Consider the following 20,722-nt stretch of genomic DNA (forward strand, 5'->3'; position numbering starts at 1 on the left):
TTAAATAAAACCTATTAATTTCCATGCATTACTACAAGAACTAAGCTAAATTATTATCAAAATTAAGCCCAAATAACTCTATATCATAGAGTTATCACTCAGTCTTCTTCACTAAGCACATTCTCATGCCGTCATAAAGTACAAATCATGAACAATGCTCAAACAACATTAGTATCCAACATACCATAAAAGTAGTAATTATGATCATTCCATTAACATTAAATTTATACTTTATGATGGTACATCCCTCGTCAACCTTGGGCCGGTAATGTATAGTGCCATTGTACCTTGGATGTTTATAATGCATCATAAGAGTGAAGTCGTCATTTACACCCCATGAGAGTGGAATTAATCACACTCATAGAGTTCTCATACTCGTAGCATTATGTATATGGAATGTCCTTCACATATAAGCTTACTCATCTCATAAGGTACATGAAAAATACATCACATACAAAATCTCATGGCATTCATCATGCTTTCTCAATCATCTCATATAGTATATGGAATATACATCATATACATAATCTCATGCCATTTATTATGCATACTTAATCACCTCATATGGTATATGGAGTTTACATCATATACACAATCTTACAGTATACATCATGCATACTTAATCATCTCATATGATATATGGAATTTACTTCATATACTTAAATCTTATGGCATTCATCGTACCAAACATGCACATCATAGCATCTATAAATAAACATACAATATCTCGTACCCACACTAGTCCGAAAATCAGAGTACTCGAGTGGACTTCAAACATAAGGTACTTGTCCCTCTTTGTTGAAAACTAATACATAATGGAATATTTACATACGTAGTAGATTCATAAACGTTTTAAAAACCATTGAGTTAATCATATTACAATCACTAAAAATTTATTTTATTAGAAAATCATTTTCATTCTTAATATTCAAATCTTTTGGCAAACCATTTTAGAGATATCATTCCAACATACACAATTAATCCTTTTTTATATAAATCATACTAGCTTTACATATCAAAATATTTGAAAGTGGTGTATCCACTCACCTAGTTGGAGATTCAATTCTTAGCTCCAATCAGAACTTCATTTTGATGGAATCCGTGGTTAAGTATTCCTATCATACAACAATCATCACAATCATTCCCTAGAATAAAAATCTCGCAGTAATCATTTTAGGTACTTTTGAAACTACTTGCTTTTAGCTAAACTAATTTTTTAGCTAAAACCCACGCTTAGAAACTCGTAAATCTTTCATCCTTATCTTAGGTGAGCTTAAATGCTTAAGAAAATCATAAAACCTTTAAACTTTAATCATCAATAGAAAATCTGGGCAATAAAACAACTATTTAAGTTCTAGAAATCCAAGACCAAAGGACTTAAAAGCTAAAAATATCCTCATTTTTCACAAAAACCCAATACTAAGCTTTAGAATCACAAAAATGGAGTTTTAAGTTAAAGATGAGTTGAAAAAGCTTGAGAGTTGGGGTTTTACCTTGCAAATGCGGCTGAGGGTTGCTAACCTTGAAAAAATGGGTATATTTATAAGCTAAGGTGTAAAAATACGTTTTTACCTCTTTTATTTTTCTGAAATCAATGAAATGTATCCATACATTGGTTCATGTATCGATACATTTTGTTCTGAAGTAAATGTATCAATACATTATCGACATGTATTTATACATGGTTGTTGGAAATGTTGGTCCCAATAATATGTGCTAGAGGGGGGTTGAATAGCACACTTTGGCTTTTTTAAAGATTGTCTCTAAGTGTAGACAACTCCAAGATAAATGAAAGAAAGAAAATGAAACAAAAACATAGTGAAAATAATAGTAGAATTTAGAGCGGTTCGGTCCAAGACCTGCATCCACTACCTTGATTATTCAACCAAGGATTTTCCCAACAAATCCACTTAGAACCGGTGAAATTCACAAGCTTTCACCAAGCTTTAGAATGACTTTTAGCAGGCTTAGCCAAAACTTTTTACACTAGTTTTCCTCAGGCTAAACTAAAACCCAACACCTAACTTTTCAAGGCTAAGTTAGAACCTTGACACAATCAAGCAATCCTAACTTGAAACAACCACTTAGAGTGACTTTCTCACTCTAAGAAAATAAAAAGAGAAGTAAAATAAAGTACCTATGATCACAAGTTGATCTAAATGGTACACGGTTGAGTGCAAAATACAAGTACAAAGAATGAGCATTAAGGTGTAGCAGGGTGCAAAAGAGATTTTTTGGTTTTTCAGCTCTTATGTGGCTTAAATCTCTCTAGCACTTTTAAAAATTATTTTCTAACTGTTGGAAGACCCTTTTATACTTGGAGAAACATCTTTGATGGCAGTTTGATAGTTTTCTAGCCGTTGGTGATAGTTGGAGTCGGTTCTAGCTGTTACTTTGTCTTTTAGTGTAGATTTCAAACTTGCAGGCTGAATGCTTTTAGTCGACTAACTAATATCTTAGTCGACTAAGTTGTCTCTATTTTTTGCTCCCTGTCTCTAGCAGTTCTGGCAGTAAGCACTTAGTCGACTGGCCATTTCTTGGTCGACTAAGTTGGTTCTGTTTCTCAATATTCTTCAGCCTGTCATTTCTCCAATTTGAATCTTGGCCAACCAACATTCTTCCTTATTCAACTAATGAGCTTCCTCTTTGTTAAGTAGTCATGTCTTATTATTTTTATCTCTTTTTTTCTTTTGATATACACTTTGAAAGATTGATTTATTAATTTCATATATTAATTTTCCTACACACTCAAGTAAAGGCATTAGACACAAATGAATGGGAATGTTTTATTATCATCAAAAACTAATGGAGTCAACAATCTCTCCCTTTTTGATGATGACAAAACATTCCTTGATTAACAGTGTAGTGTCTTTTTAATTATTTTAGTTTCTGCAGAAAATGAGGACTGTTCCCCCTAAGTATATGCTCTCCGTTAGTGTGTGCATATTTTGCTTACTTTATTCTCGCAAATTTTATTCTTGTTCTACAGGAAATGACATTGTATATTTAGAGTATATATTTGAGCAGTAATATAGAGTGATTTGCAGCAAGTAAGTATTAACAGATTGTCATTATTCTTTCAGCAGTAAGTATTCACAGATTTTCATCAAAATTTCAGCAGTTGTCAACAGTTAATCAAATTTTGTCTTCATCATTTATGTTTCAACTGATACATTATGCACAGCATCTATATCTATTCACAAATAGAAATTGTTCACAAAAATTAATTGTCAACATATAATTCAATATTAATGCAACAGCAGAATTTGTCAGCAACAGTAAAAATACCAAGGATAGCAAAATATCAGCAAACTTCAATTTTCAGCAGTCAAACATCATAATCACATCAGCATCCATTTGTTACACAACTATATAGATAACAAAATTAAAACTAAGTGTTCAAGTGCCATTATGGCATAACTAGCAAGAAAACAAAAACAATAGTCAACATTCCTAAAATGCCACTTGTTCATTTTTTGATAAGTCCTGGTACCTCTACCCTAACATTTTTTTAATTTATTCTCTGGTTTTTGCACCCTTGGTTCTGCCATTCTACTCCTCCTTTTTGTCAACATCAAATCAAGGGGTTTCTAGTCTTCTGAGGTGTCAAAAGGTGAGGATTCAATGCCATAAAAAAGATTCAGAGGAAAAGGAGAGGGTTTTCTTAGAGGTGATGATTTTTTAGGAGAAGGTTCTAGTGAGGATTTGTTAGAGACATTGACTGGATCTTGAGGAAAAGAGATTGGAGCTGGTTTGGATTTCTTTGCCAGTCGAGAAAACTTCTTTCTCTTGAGAAATGCTATCTTTATGGCCATAGTTTTCTTCCTCATCAGTGGTGCTACAGTGGCTTCTTTCTCTTGTGATGGTACAGTGACTTTGTGCTTCTCTTTCCCAGATTTTACTTTTACTTTAAGAATTGATGGAGATGCTATTTTCTATGCTTTTTCCTTAACTACCCCTTTCTCAACTTGTTTCTCCTGAAGCATTTGTTGGAACAAACTCATGATTGAAACCTCTTTAGAGTGTGGAAGAGATGGTTGAGGTTCTGGTTTAGGTTGAGGTTTAGTGGGGGTATTTTCTTGCTCAGATGCAATCACTTTGGTACCTTAATCAGATTCTTCCTTATCCTATAACTCAGGTGAAGGTGATTTTCTTGGTTGGTTCTCTTCTGGCTTATGACCTTCAACTAGAACACCATAACTTACACCATGAGGATCAGATCCTTCTACTTGCAAGCCGGAACTTTCAGCACCCTGCTGTGCTAATGAAGCACCTGATGTTTCAGAGGAATCTGCACCAACAAGTTCTTATGGTGTTTTCTCTTTTCTTTTCAGTTCATTTTCCAGTTTAACAATTTTCTCTTTAATTTTCTATAGTTTATCTCCCTAATCAGTGAGTTTTCCATCTATCCTCATCAATAGATTGAAAATCATTTCACTGGAAAATTATGAAGATGGTCCTTCTGTAGGTGCTGGAATTACATAGACTTTAGGTGTTTTAGTGAATTTCTCTCTATCCAGCTTGTACCCCATTTTGATCAAACTGCCATAGTAAATGGCTTGATCTCTAGTCTTCACCATATCCATTTCATACCTCTTGGCCCAAACTCCCTTTTTCTGTACAAGGAATGTGATGACATTCCCATAAGGCAGATTGACTTTATCAAGTTTGCAAGCTCCTCTCATTTTTTTAATCATAAACCTGCCTATGTTCAAAGCAACCCCATTGAAAGCATGTTCCATCAGCCAAAGATCCTAAAGACTGATGTAACTTAAACTTCCACTTTTGCCTTGGATGTTTGCTGCTACAAAGTAGTACAAAATTCTTATTTGAGGGCTGATTATCAGATCGAAATTGCTCTTTAAGGAATACTTTTCCTTCATTCCGGTGATGATTTCCTATAATGATGAGGGATCGTATTTCTTTGGGAACTCATACTCACCCTTTTCACATTAAATTTTCAGTAAGCTAACTAAATCATCAGTAGTGACAACAAATTCTTTCCCATTCAAATACACATTCAAACCATTTTAGACATAGTCATCAGAATCCTCTAATTCTTTTTGTCCTAAAGCAATGCTGGAATAGAAATCCTTTACCAAACTTGCACTGTAGGATCTATTCTTAAAAGTGCTATATCCTTTCAGTTTCAGTTCATCAAAATAATCCGATAAACTAGTTTGAATTTCTAAATTCTCATCAAAACTCTTCCAATCAATATATTTGCCACAAGTAATAGGTGCATTCTCAATTTTTCTGAACCTCAGTTCATGCATCTTATTTCTAAACTTAGAAGAATAAGAGCTAGTACCTTTCTTGAGTGTGGGTTCCTTGTCCTTCTTTTTTTCTGTTTTCTGCTTCTTTTCTTTTAGTTTCTTAGATATCTCTTTCACTGAAGCAAACGTGATTTTCTGTTTCTTTTTTAGTATTTTCGCTTCAGGCCCTTCTTCCAATGGCCTTTTTCCTTTCTTCTTTTTCATGATTTCTTTACTCTATGAGGTTTTTCTCATTTTGAACCAAGAATTTTTCTGACTGGGGTTTTGTCTAAATGACAAGGGTTTGAATCAATATTAGAGGAAAATGTGAAGAGATGGGTTTTAGTTTCAGAGGTTAGGGATTCAGGGGAGAGAAAAAGAGAAGTTGTCAGCAGTTAATTTGTAGAAGAACCATCCGCCTCCCCTTTAAATATTACCCTATTCAATTTGCAAAATTTCAAAACTCCTTTAAATTTTGGTTATTCACTTTAGGCAGTATTTCTTCTTTTCTTATTGCCCGATACACAAATTCTTTGTATTATTTTATTCCTTTCTTATTTTATTCACTGAGTCTTATTATTTAATGCTACAATAACACTTTTAGTTGACTGAGATTCATCTTAGTCGACTAAATGCATTCTATTTTATGAGCATAAGCCAAGATTTTTCTCACAATTCTTGCTGACTAATCATACCTAAATTCCTTCTAATTTTGCAGAATCTCTCTTCATTTAGTGGTTTTGTAAAAATATTTTCTAATTGATGCAAAGTATTCACAAAATCAATCTTAATGTCATTTTTCACTACATGGTCTCTAAGAAAATGGTGTCTAATCTCAATGTGCTTTGTCCTTGAATGCTGGACAGGATTTTTAGATATATTGATTGCACTTGTGTTGTCATAGAAGATTGGTACATTATGAACTTTAATTCCAAAATCTCTTAGTTGTTATTTGATCCTCAAAATCTTAACACAACAGCTACCTAGAGAAATGTACTCTGCTTCAGCTGTTGAAAGTGCTACAGAATTCTATTTCTTACTTGACCAAGATACTAGCATATTTCCTAGAAATTGGCATGTCCCACTAGTACTTTTTCTATTAGTTTTGCTTCTTGCAAAGTCTGCATCCGAATAGCCTGCAAGATCAAATGATGATTCTCTACAATACCATAATCTTAAAGTTTGAGTTTCTAAGAGGTATCTAAAAATTCTCTTAACAGTTGTTAGGTGTGATTCTTTAGGTTGTGACTGAAATCTAGCACACAAACACACACTAAACTGAATATCTGGTCTACTTGCTGTTAAGTAAAGTAGTGAATCGATCATACCTCTATACATCTTTTGATCTACATTTTTTCCTTTTTCATCAAGATCAAGTCTTGTGGATGGCCTCATTAGTGTGGAGATTGGTTTCAGCTTTAGCATATCGAATTTTTTGAGCATATCTTGAGTGTACCTTTCTTGGTTGATGAAGATTCCTTCCTCACTTTGTTTAATTTGAAGACCAAGAAAGTACTTCAACTCTCCCATCTTGCTCATCTCAAATTCACCCTGCATTGCTTTAGCAAAGTTCTTGCATAAAGCCTCATTAGTTACACCAAATACAATATCATCCACATATATTTGCACAATAATTAAATCATTTAAATATCTTTTAATGAATAATGTAGTATCAATGCTGCCTCTAATATAACCTTTTTCAACCAAAAATTTTGAAAGCCTCTCATACCAAGCTCTAGGAGCTTGTTTCAATCCATACACGGCTTTATAAAGCTTGTACACATGGTTTGGTTTTTCAAAATCTTCAAAACCTGGTGGCTGTTCAACATACACTTCCTCTTGAATGAATCCATTTAAAAATGCACTTTTTACATCCATTTGGTACAATTTGAAATTCATGAAGCATGCAAAAGCTAACAAAAACCTTATGGCTTCAATTCTAGCAATCGGTGCAAAGGTTTCATCATAATCTATTCCTTCCTCTTGGTTGTATCCTTGGGCTACAAACCTAGCTTTATTTCTAACTACATTTCCTTGCTCATCTACCTTATTTCTAAACAACCATTTTATGCCAAAACTAGGGTGATTTGAAGGTCTAGGTTCTAGTGACCATACATGATTTCTTTTGAACTGGTCAAGTTCCTATTGCATGGCCATTATCCAACTTTCCTCATTTTCAGCTTATTCAAAGTTTTGAGGTTCAATTTGTGATATGAAGGTTGAAAACTCACAAGTCTCCCTAGTTGCTCTCCTAGTTCTAACTCCTTGAGCAATATCACCTATTATTTGATCTTGTGGATGATCTCTTACAAATCTCCAACTCTTTGGAAGATCACTATGCTGATTTTCTGTTCTTTGTAAATCTTCTAGAGATTGAGTTTCATCTTCTCTTCTAGGTGAGCTTTCTTCATTACTCTTATTGTTCTCTAAGCTCATTTCTTGCTTTTGTTTTTCTAGAATTTCTACATCATCATCATCAACATAAATTTCCTTTTGTAAAGTATTGGACTCATCAAAAACTACATGGATCGATTCTTCAACATTTAGAGTCCTTTTGTTGAAAACTCTATAAGCCTTGGAGTTTAATGCATATTCTAAAAATATTGCTTCATCACTGTTTGCATCAAACTTACCTAGGGGCTATTTTCCATTGTTCAATACAAAACATTTACAGCCAAAGCTCCTAAGGTGAGAAGTATTTGGTTTCCTATTCTTGTAGAGTTCATAAGGTGTCTTAGATATCATGGGTCTTATTGAGACTCTATTAAGTATATAAGCTGCTATGTTCACTGCTTCAGCCCAAAAATATTTTGGTAAGTTATTTTGACATAGCATAGTCCTAGCCATTTCTTTTAAGGTTTGGTTTTTCCTCTCTACAACTCCATTTTGTTGCGGTGTTCTAGGTGCAGAAAAATTGTGATCCAACCCTTTTTCATTGCAAAATTCCTCAAATTCATCATTTTCAAATTCTCTTCCATGATCACTCTTTATGCTAACTGTCACGACCCAAATTCCGAGCCATGACAGGCGCAAGGGCCCAATAAATGTAGTCTATTAACCCAAGCAAGCCTATCGATTTATCCTACTCATCATTCCATCAAATATCACTAAGTCATATTTCATACTTTTGAATCAAAATAGTGATATACATTGCCAACTCGTAGTGGCATTACTCCTTAAAAATTTATATACAATGTCTACAACATGTATTCTAAAAATTTACATTAAGTTTGTCTACACAAAACAAAATAACACTCGACTTCCAGCGGAGTGACTCGGATGAATACACAGCTATCGATTGTCGAGACACCTACCAAAAGATGGACACAGGTTTACAAGAACACCTCTTGCTAGTTACCGACTGCCTCGTGATCTGAAAACATGAATTTGAAAATGGTGAGTATAAACCCAGTGAGTGAACAAAAAAGGAAACAAGCATACCATAAGGAATTTTTAATGAAATCATGATGCATTCTTTTTCAAAACAATGCAATTTGTTTCTATTCTTATTAAAAACCCCTCATCAAGCCTTTAAATGATTAATCATTTGAAAATCATTAACCCATACATAACGAACCATTTGAAGAATAAAAGCTTCAATATTACACAAGTAAGTCAAATATGACAACGAATCTTCGCTGCAGCGAGAATGAATTTTTGTTGCAGCGACGTTGGGAATTTAGTTCTTAACCGAACGAGGGTTTCTAAACTGGCCGAGGATTTCTCACTAAACCTTCTCATTTTAAACTTAACTCCTTTAATCCTTAATGTTGGAAGTCCATGCTCTGATATAGTAGCAAAGAAGTGAAAGATAGGATATCAATTGAAAAAGATAGGAGACCAAAACAGAAAGTTTTTTGCTACAGCGAGATTCTTTCTCGCTACGGTGAAATTGTAACCCAGAAACATAAGGTTTCTAGCTGCAGCGAAATTCAATCTCGCTGCAGCAAAATTGCAACCCAGAAACAGAAAGTTTCTCACTGCAGCGAGAATGTATTTCGCTGCAGCGATAAGCTACAGTGTCATTCTCGCTGCAGTGAGTTTTCAGCCAACTTACCCTTTCAAAACCTGAGAGTTTCTCGCTACAGCGAGAATGATTCTCGCTACAGCGAAATACAGGGCATTAAATGAAAATTTCCCTTTCTCTCAAAGAAAACCACCCTGTTTGAAATGTTCAAAACCAATATGAAACACCTAACAATTTCTCAAGGTTTAACATGTCAAGTTTCACATGCATTACAACCATAAACCATTATCCATCAATTTTCTATAACACACATATTTACATATGTATATATATATATATATATGCATATACCCATCATCATCATCACCAGCTCATGCGCACTCCCTACTTGCACATGGTCGGGTCATCACCGGGTTATGCGCACACCCTACTCGCACATAACCGAGTCATCATCGGCTTATGCACATTCTCTACCTGCACATAGCTGAGTCAATATAATTACACAACATTATATTCAAGCATATATGTATATCAACATAATGCAGCCACATAGAAATCCATAATAACCACATATCATAACATAAATCATTTCTCAAGAGCTTGTTCCCAAGGCATTCATTTTCATGAAAAATCATATAAAATCATTCAAACATTTGTCAAATACATTACATTCCCAAAGTAAGTTTTGAAGGCAGTCCACTCACCAATTGATTGTAGAGCCTTTAAATGACTCCAATTCCCCTAATTGTCCAAACAAGATGATGGGGCTTCTTTAGAACCTAGGATCACATTAGCATAATCAATAGGTCAATTTACACTCTATGAACCCTAAAAGCTATCTCTTAGCTAGCTTTCAATTACCACATTAAATGGCCATCTATATTCACTATCTTAACCACTAAAAGTAATGAACATAGTCAACAATAAAACAACTCATAAATCCAAATTACTAGCCATTTTTTGCAGCTAAAAATCAAGCTTAATTCATCACTTACCCTAGGGCTCCTTTGTAGTCAAATTCTCTTCCAATTGCTTCCAAATCAATGGAGTAATTCTTTCTTTCTCTCTCTAGAATGCCCAACTAGTGATAGAAAGTCTGGAAATAAGTTTTATCAAGGGTTTTGAAGTGAGAGGATGAAAGAATTCAAAGGTTTTAGTCAAAAGGGTTCAAAGGGGTGAAAACTAGAGCTAGAGAGAGAAAATCATTCAAGCTTCAAATCAAGCTTCCATGGAGTTTTGAAGAAACGTGAGAGAGGAGAAGGGAAGAAGAAGACTAGCTGCTGGAAATTCAAGAAGGTGTTGGAAATTTCAAGATATTTATAGGCCAACTTATCCATTCCCATAAAATTACCAAATTACCCTTCCACCAATTAACTTACTCTCCTCCATTCTTTTATGCAATCTTTTTGCTCTTTTAACACTGGGACAAGATCCATAATGGTCTAAACATACTCGAGTTCATAAAAACATAAAATTTTAACCCGAGGTAAAAAATAACCATTTTACCCCCATTTTGAAAATTGTTGAAACTTCTAGTTTTCTTCTTGTTTTCATTAGTACACATCATTTATGCAGTCTTACACCCATTTAAGCCTTAAAATATCATAAAAATTTCTTATCGAAGCTTATTAGAGAAAATAACGAAACTACCCCTCGCTCGTATTATTACATCTATGCTTAGTTACAAGCCTATAGAGGTTGGGGTCTCAAATTCTCCCCCACTTAAAGAAATTCGGTCCCCGAATTTAAATTAAACTAAAAGGTAGAGTACCTCTAAGCATCAAAGAGATGGGGATACTTTGTTCGTATCTCCTCCTCGGCTTCCCACGTTACCTCTTCACTAGTGTGGTTTCGTCACAACACTTTTACTGAGGCTACTTCCTTTGAACAGAGCTTTTTAACTTGCCTATCAAGGATAGCTACCGGTTGCTCCTCATAGGTTAGATCATCTTGCAACTGAATGGTTTCATATTGTATTACATATGATGGATCCAGGTTGTACTTTCTAAGCATGGACACATGAAACACGGGATGAATATTCGAAAGGTCTGGCGGTAATGCCAAACGATATGCTACTGCTCCAACCCTTTCTAAAATCTCGAAAGGTCCTATATACCGAGGACTTAACTTCCCTTTCTTGCCAAACCTCATTACCCTTTTAGTTGGTGAAACTTTCAAAAATACGTGATCTCCTACTTGGAACTCCAAGTCTCTCTGTCGGTTATCAGTATATGATTTCTGTCTACTTTGTACTGTTAACATCCTCTGACGAATCATGCATATTTTCTCAGTGGCATCCTATACGAACTTAGGCCCCAAAAGTTTTCTTTCTCCCACCTCTAGCCATCCAATGGGTGACCTACATCTTCGTCCATGCAATGCCTCAAATGGTGCCATTTGGATGCTAGTTTGGAAACTATTATTGTAGGTAAATTCCACTAAGGGTAGATATTGATCCCACCTGACGCCAAGGTCTATCACACAAGCTCTCAACATATCCTCCAATGTCTGTATGGTCCGTTTAGACTGTCCATCAGTCTGTGGGTGGAAAGCTGTGCTGAAATCCAACTTAGTGCCCAATGCTTCCTGCAATTTTCCCCAAAACCTACCAGTGAACTGAGCTCCTCTGTCAGATACTATAGAAATGGGGATACCATGCAGCCGTACTATCTCATCCACATAAACTCGAGCGTATTGGGCCACCCCATAAGTAGTCTTAACTGGAAAAAAATGAGCTGACTTTGTTAACCGGTCTACTATGATCCAAATCGAGTCATAACCCCCACTAGTTCGAGGCAAACCCATTACAAAGTCCATGGCAATATGCTCCCACTTCCACCCGAGTACTGGTAGTGGCTGTAGTAGCCCTGCAGGCTTTTGATGCTCAGCCTTAACCTGCTAACAAACCAAGCACTTAGAGACATACTCGGCTACATCTCTCTTGAGTCCTTCCCACCAATACACCTCCTTCAAATCTTGATACATCTTTGTAGCCCCTAGATGTACCACATAGTTACCATGTGAGCTTCCTCTAATATTTCTCTCCTCAACCCGTCACCATCAGGCACATAAAGTCTGATTCCATATCTCAACACTCCATCTGTGCCTTTGGTAAACATTTTCCCTTTCCTTCTTTGAGGATCCTCTAAGGCCTTAGCTACAAAATAATCTTTACTTTGTGCTTCTTTGATCTGATCTATTAAGATAGGCTTCACTCTAAAATGTGCTAGCAATGCATCTATCTCCTCAACTTCCAAATGCACACCTATGTCTCCCAAGCTATGGATCTCTCTAACCAATGATCTCCTATCAGTAGAAATATGTGCCAAGCTTCCCATTGATTTTCGACTCAAGGCATCCGTCACTACATTGGCCTTACCGGGATGGTAAAAAATAGTACAATCATAATCTTTTAGCAACTCCATCCATCTACGTTGCCATAAGTTAAGATCCCTCTGCTGAAATATATACTTCAAACTTTTGTGGTCTGTGTATATCTCACAAGTCTCACCATACAAGTAATGCCTCTAAATCTTTAAGGAAAACATGATCGCTGCCATTTCCAAATCGTGTATGGGGTAATTCTGCTCATGCCTTTTAAGTTGCCTAGATGCATACGCAATCACCTTCCCATGTTGCATTAGTACACATCCTAAACCAACCCCCGATGCATCACAAAACACCGTACAACCCCTCGTGCCTTAAGGTAGGCTTAATACTAGAGCTGTAGTGAGACATGCCTTAAGCTTCTCAAAGCTATCCTCACAAGCATTATACCATTCAAACTTTGTATCCTTACATGTCAGCCTAGTCAGAGGGGCGACTATTTTAGAGAAGTCCTTCACAAAGCGACGATAATAACAAGCCAAGCCCACAAAGCTTCTAATCTCCGTAACTGATGTTGGCCTTGGCCATTTTTCCACTGCCTCAACTTTCTTTGAATCAACTTGTATCCCATCCTTAGATACCACATGCCCCAAGAATGCAACACTTTCGAGCCAAAACTCACACTTAGAGAACTTGGCATACAATTGATGTTCTCTCAAAATTTGGAGCACTATCTTAAGATGCTGCTCATTCTCCTCTCGGCTCTTCGAATATATCAAGATGTCATCAATAAACACCACCATGAACTTATCCAAATAAGGATTGAACACTCGGTTCATCAAATCCATAAAGGCTGCAGGAGCATTCATGAGCCCAAATGACATCACCAAGAACTCATAGTGCCCATATCTTGTTCTAAATGCGGTCTTGGGTATATCTTCATTTCGGATTCTCAACTGATGGTACCCAGATCGCAGATCTATCTTAAAGAAACATTGTGCTCCTTGTAGTTGATCAAATAAATCATCTATCCATGGGAGTGGATACTTATTCTTTACTATCACTTTATTAAGCTGTCGGTAATCAATGCACAGCCTAAGTGACCCATCTTTCTTTTTCACAAATAGCACCGGTGCTCCCCATGGGGATACACTATCTCGGATGAAACCTTTATCCAACAAATCCTCCAACTGATCCTTAAGCTCTTTAAGCTCTGCAGGTGTCATTCTATATAGGGGTATGGATATAGGTCTAGTGTCGGGAATCAAATTTATCCAAAACTCAATCTCTCATTCATGAGGCAAACTTGGTAGCTCCTCAGGAAATACATCCATGAACTTCTTCACCACCGACACTTGAGTTACATCTCCAATCTTCGCTTGATTATCCTTTACAACAGCCAAGTAACCTATACAACCCTGTCGTAATAATCTTCTAGCAGACATGACTGATATCAAATTGGTTGGAGCATTACTCCTATCCCCTTGAATACTAAATGATGGTTCACCGAGAAAATCAAATCTAACCAATTTATGATAGCAGTCCACACTAGCATGGTAGGGTGATAACCAATTCATCCCCAAGATCACATCAAAGTCTAAGGTGTCTAACACCACCAAATTCACCAAAGTGTCCTTGTCCTTGACTTGTACTACACAGGACTTATATTCCCATTCGGCCACAAATAGCTTCTTTAAAGGAGTAGACACCACTAATAGTTCCTCTTTCTTAACACAATCTCTACCCAAACGAGATGCAAAACATAGAGAGATAAAAGAATGGGTAGCATCGGAATCAAATAGGACTCGAGCATTCATATCACAAACTGAAAGAATACTTGAGACCACGGCATTGGATGTTTGGGCCTCCTGCTGTGTTAAAGCAAACACCCTCGCCTGGCCTCTACCAACAGAACTCTAGCGTCTAGACCCAGATGGCCTACCCTGAAAGGAAGTACCAGCACCTCTGCCTCTAGATCCACTAGCCTCTCGACTCGATGGAGCAACAACAGAAAGAGCAGATGAAACTGGTTGGGTCGAGCCACGAGTAGAATCTGGTGATTGATGTGCCATCAGACAATCCTTCCTAATATGCCTAGGTTGACCTCACCCGTAACAAGTTCTTGTGGTAAGGAAACATCATCCACTATGTCGTCTCCCACAGGTATCACAAGAGCGAGTGACTTGACTACCTCGTCTAGAATCTTGTTGCCTTCTAGAATTGAAAGTTCTTTGTCCCGCCCCAACATTAGCACCAGGCAAGTCACTCCCTTACTGAGGTAATCGTGAGTCCCTCTGTGGACCCTGACGGCTGGAAGATGAACCACCACTGCTGAAATCTCTACGGCCTGATAACCCTCTGCCTTGGCCCTTTTTGCTCTATCCCTCGTAGCCCTACTCTCATTGGTCCTCATCTCAATGCGTTGAGCACGATCCACTGCTCCAGAATAGGTAGTGAAATCTCGGGATGCCACAGCCCTAAATAATGGCTCCACTAACCCATCCACAAACCTCTAAATCTTTATCTCCTCAGTAGAAACAAGATAGGGCGCATAACAAGCCAGCTGCTTGAACTTGATGTCGTACTCAGACACCGTCATGCTCGAAGTTTGTACCAAAGTCTCAAACTCTCTGGCTCTGGCATTACGCACACTGAGTGGTAGGAATCGATCCAGAAAGGCTATACTGAACTCACTCCAAGCCAACGGTGCTACATCCGTTGGTCTTCCTCTACATAAAGAGCTATACCACTCCTGTGCCACATCCTCTAATTGGAAGGCGGCTAGCTCAACTGACCGAACACTAGAACATCCCAAAGCCTTACAAATTTTCTCCATCTTATCCAAGAAAATCTGAGGTTTCTCCGATGCATCAGACCTTGAAAATGATGGAGGCTTGAGCTTCAGAAAATCAAGGAGAGAAATCTCTAAGGGTCCCCTCTCAACCTCACGATATTGGTGATCGGCCTGTCTTTGGGAGCTAGGAGATTCTTGTACTGTAGGTCTCCCTTCTACTACCCTCTGTATATCCTCCATACGAGTCGCCATCATCTCTACAACCAGATTGACTCCCTGTAAGCCTGTCGCCAAATCCTCGATGGTAATTGTCACGACCCAAATTTCAGGCCATGACCGGCGCATGGTTCCAATGGACGTAATCTACTAAACCCAAGCAAGCCTATTATTTATCTTACTTATAATTCCATCTATTATCACTAAGTCATATTTCATAACTTTGAATCAAAATAGTGATATACATTGCCAACTCGTACTGGCATTACTCATTTAAAATTTACATTAACTTCATCTATACATAACAAAATAATACTCGACTTCCAGCGGAGGGACTCGGATGAATATACAGTTACTGAATGCCGAGACACCTACCAAAAGATGGACACAAGTCTACAAGGACACCTCGTCCTAATTATCGGCTGCCTCGTGATCTGAAAACATGAATTTGAAAATGGTGAGTATAAACCCAGTGAGTGAACAGGGAAGGGAACAAGCAACAATTAGGGAGAATTTAAAATCATGATGCACTTGTTTCAAAACAATGCAATTTAGTTCATTCCTATTTAAAACCCCTCTAAACCCGAGAGTTTCTCGCTGCAGCGAGCATGAATTTCGCTGCAGCGAAAACAGAGCAACAAGAGAAACATTTTTCCTCACTCAACAAAAAGCCATCCTGCTAAACTAATAAAATCAACATAAAATTCATGAAAATTCTCAAGTACAATGTGTCAAATTTCACGTACATTACAACCATAAATCATTATCCATCAATTTGCTATAACACACACGTTTACATATGTATATATATATATATATATATATATATATATATATATATATACATATATACCCATCATCATCATCTCAAAAACCCATCATCATCATCACCAGCTTATCATCATCATCACCAGCTCATGCGCACTCCCTACTCTCACATGGTTGGGTCATCACCGGGTTATGCGCACTCCCTACTCGCACATAACCGGGTCATCACCGGGTTATGCACACTCCCTACTCGCACATAATCGGGTCATCCTCGGCTTATGTGCACTCCCTACTCGCACATAGCCGAGTCAACATAATTACACAACATTATATTTAAGCATATATGTATATCAACATAATGCAGCCACATAGAAATCCATAATAACCACATTTTATAACATAAACCTTTTCTCAATAGCTTGTTCCCAAGGCATTCATTTTCATGAAAAATTGCATAAAATCATTCAAACGTTTGTCAAATACATTATATTCCCAAAATAAGTTTTGAAGGCAATCCACTCACCAATTGATTGTAGAGCCTTTAAATGACTCCAATTCCCCTAATTGTCCCAACAAGATGATGGGGCTTCCTTAGAACCTAGGATCACATTAGCATAATCAATAGGTCCATTTACACTCTATGAACCCTAAAGCTATCTCTTAGCTAGCTTTCAATTGCCACATTAAATGGCCATCTATATTCACTATCTTCATCACTAAAAGTAATGAACATAGTCAACAATAAAACAGCTCATAAATCCAAATTACTAGCCATTTTTTGTAGCTAAAAATCAAGCTTAATTCATCACTTACCCTAGGGCTCCTTTGTAGTCAAATTCTCTTCCAATTGCTTCCAAATCAATGGAGTAATTCTCTCTTTCTCTCTCTAGAATGCCCAACTAGTGAGAGAAAGTTTGGAAATAAGCTTTATCAAGGGTTTTGAAGTGAGAGGATGAAAGAATTCAAAGGTTCTAGTCAAAAGGGTTCAAAGGGGTGAAAACTAAAGCTAGAGAGAGAAAATCATTCAAGCTTCAAATCAAGCTTCCATGGAGTTTTGAAGAAACGTGAGGGAGGAGAAAGGAAGAAGAAGACCAGCTACTAGAAATTCAAGAAGGTGCTGGAAATTTCAAGATATTTATAGGCCAACTTATCCATTTCCATAAAATTACCAAATTGCCCTTCCACCAATTAACTTACTCTTCTCCATTCTTTTATGCAATCTTTTTGCTCTTTTAACACTGGGACAAGATCCATAATGGTCTAAACATACTCGAGTTCATAAAAACATAAAATTTTAACTCGAGGTGAAAAATGACCATTTTACCCCTATTATGAAAATTATTGAAACTTCTAGTTTTCTTCGTGTTTTCATTAGTACACATCATTTATGCAGTCTTACACCCATTTAAGCCTTAAAATATCATAAACTTTCTTTTGGAAGCTTATTAGAGAAAATGATGAAATTACCCCTAGCTCGTATTATTACATCTATGCTTAGTTACAAGCCTATAGAGGTTGGGGTCTCACACTAACTATGACTAGTCCTTTTTCATTCTCCACTTTCCTACAATGACTTATAAAAGCTGATAATGCATCATTCTTATGAGCAAGAAAATAAAACTAAGTATATCTAGAGTAGTCATCAACTATTACAAAGCCATAAGATTTCTCTCCTAAACTAATTGTGCTTATTGGACCAAATAGATCAATATGTAATAATACAAGAGGTCTAGATGTTGACACAATCTTTTTAGTCTTGAAGGATGTTCTAACTTGTTTTCCTAGTTGACAAGCATCACATATTTTCTCATTTTCAAATTTTAAATCTGGCAGCCCAACAACTAAGTTCTTTCTAATCAATTTTGACATAGTATGCAAGCTTACGTGTCCTAATCTCCTATGCCATAACCAGCTGTCATTTTCAGCATTTGCAACAAGGCATATTTCACTATTTATTTCAAGATCCTCAAGAAAAACTACATACATATTCTTTAATCTCTTTCCTATAAATAAGACTTTGTTTGTCTGTATGTCTATTACTTCACACTTATTTGAATCAAAACATACTTTAAATCCTTTGTCACATAATTGACTAATACTCAATAAATTATGCTTTAAGCCCTTTACTAACAACACATGACTAATTTGAGTTTGGGAGTTCTTACCAACCGTACCTATCCCATCAATTCTACCTTTTGAATCATCACCAAAGGATACGGTACCTCCCTTCCTCTTGTCCAGCTGAGCAAATAACATTTCATCTCTAGTCATATGTCGTGAGCAGCCACTATCCATGTGCCAAGGCTGCTTCTTCTTGAGTTAAGCTTTGAACATGTCTCCTTTAAGTGCAGCTCAACCTACAAACTAAAGTTTCAATTTTTCTTTATAGGTACCCATACTTTGATGGGTCCTTGAGAGTTAGTTGCAATATAGGATCCTTTAGGGACCCAAATTTTTCTAACTTTTTGCAAGTTACTTCTCTTAAAGCAGTCATATGATATATGTCCATGTTTTCCACAACTATAACATCTAGATGATGCAAAAGCAGAATTCTTCTTGTGGTATGCATTTCTTTTTAGAGTTTCATTTTTTAAGCATTTGAGAGTTGTGTTTTCATCTAGTAATTTTTGCAAAATTTCAGATTTATTTTCCAACTCTAGCTTTAAAACTTCAAAATCTATTTTTGAGTGTTCTAACTCAATTTGCAGGATTTTTTGCTCAAAAACAGAATTGAACTCTTGTCTTACTTTTTCCAAATCATTTTCGAGAGATGTAGCCTTTTTCTTTAGTATCTTATATTTTGAAAAAGGTTTTCCAAATTCATCATAAAGGCTGTCATACTCATCTTGTAAATCATCAATGGAAATATCACAGGGGGATAAGGATACCTCTGTTTCATTATCTTATGCCATCAAGTAGAGGTTTGCTCTTTCCTCAGATTTTTCATCTTCAGCTTCAAAGCTTGATGTGTCACTGTCTAACCATGCAGCAACCACCATTGTTTTCTTGGATTTCCTATTTTTCTTTGGTGTCTCATCTTTTAGCAATGGACATTCAGACTTAAAGTGGCTAGTTCTTGCATTCGTAGCATATCAGTTCTTCCTTTTTGTTGGAATAATTTTTATTTATGATTTTCCATGAAGGACCTTGATTTTTTCTAAACCCTTTTCTAGCTAGCCTCCAGTTTCTTCTTCCCATAAGTTTTTTGAATTTTCTTGCAATCAGAGCTAACTCTTCATCATCATCACATGATAATTCTTTCAACTCTTCTTCAAAGATGTTGGCTTTAAGTGCAATGCACTTTTTCTTTTCCTTTTCTTCCCTCATATCTTCTTCTTCTTCCTCTTTAAGTTTCAACTCATGAGTAAGGAGAGAACCACAAACCTCATCTAAGGTAATCACATTTAAATCCTTGGCCTCTCGGATTGCAGTCACTTTAGGCTTCTAATTTTTTGGTAAGCTTCTAAGAAGTCTTTTAACTATTTCATGCTCGGGTATTGGTTTGCCTAGCTGACTTAATTTATTTGTGATGTTTGTAAATCTATCTAGCATGCTGGTGATGTCTTCACCAAGCTCCATTTTGAACATTTCATAGTTATGTGTCAAGAGGGCAATTTTAGACTCTTTGACTTGTAAAGTCCCTTCATGGATTATTCTAAGTTTGTCCCACACTTGCTTAGCTATTGTACAGCTTGAGACTTTGTTGAATTCAGTGGGGGTCAAGGCATAATGCAATGTATTGATAGCCTTAAAATTTGTTTGAACTTTCTTTGTTTCAGCCTCGGTCCATTCAGACCTTGGCTTAGGCATCATCTCGTTTATAACTACATTTAAGGTTGAGGGAATAAAGGGTCCATTAGTTATGACCTCCCACATTTCATAATTTATAGCTCTAATGTAAATTAACATCCTAGTGCTCCAATAAGGATAATTAGAGCCATCAAACAGAGGTCATCTGTTTGTTGATTGTCCCTCAGCAACTACGGATTTTTGTTGAGTCATTTGGATCCTCCAAAAGGGTGTTAGACCTTAATAATAGGGAACTAGCTTTGATACCACTTGTTGGTCCCAATAATATGTGCTAGAGGGGGGTGAATAACACACTTTGGCTCTTTCAAAGATTGTCTCTAAGTGTAGACAACTCTAAGATAAATGAAAGAAAGAAAATGAAACAAAAACAGAGTGAAAAGAACAGCAGAATTTAGAGTGGTTTGGTCCAAGACCTAAATCCACTACCTTGATTATTCAACCAAGGATTTTCCCAACAAATCTACTAAAAACCGGTGAAATTCACAAGCTTTCACCAAGCTTTACAATGGCTTTTAGCAAGCTCAGCCAAAACCTTTTACACTAGTTTTTCACGGGCTAAACTAAAACCCAACACCTAACTTTTCA

The sequence above is a fragment of the Theobroma cacao genome, chromosome 6, assembly GCF_053813885.1.
Source record: "Theobroma cacao isolate CCN51 chromosome 6, ASM5381388v1, whole genome shotgun sequence".
In the NCBI taxonomy this organism is placed as follows: domain Eukaryota; kingdom Viridiplantae; phylum Streptophyta; class Magnoliopsida; order Malvales; family Malvaceae; genus Theobroma; species Theobroma cacao.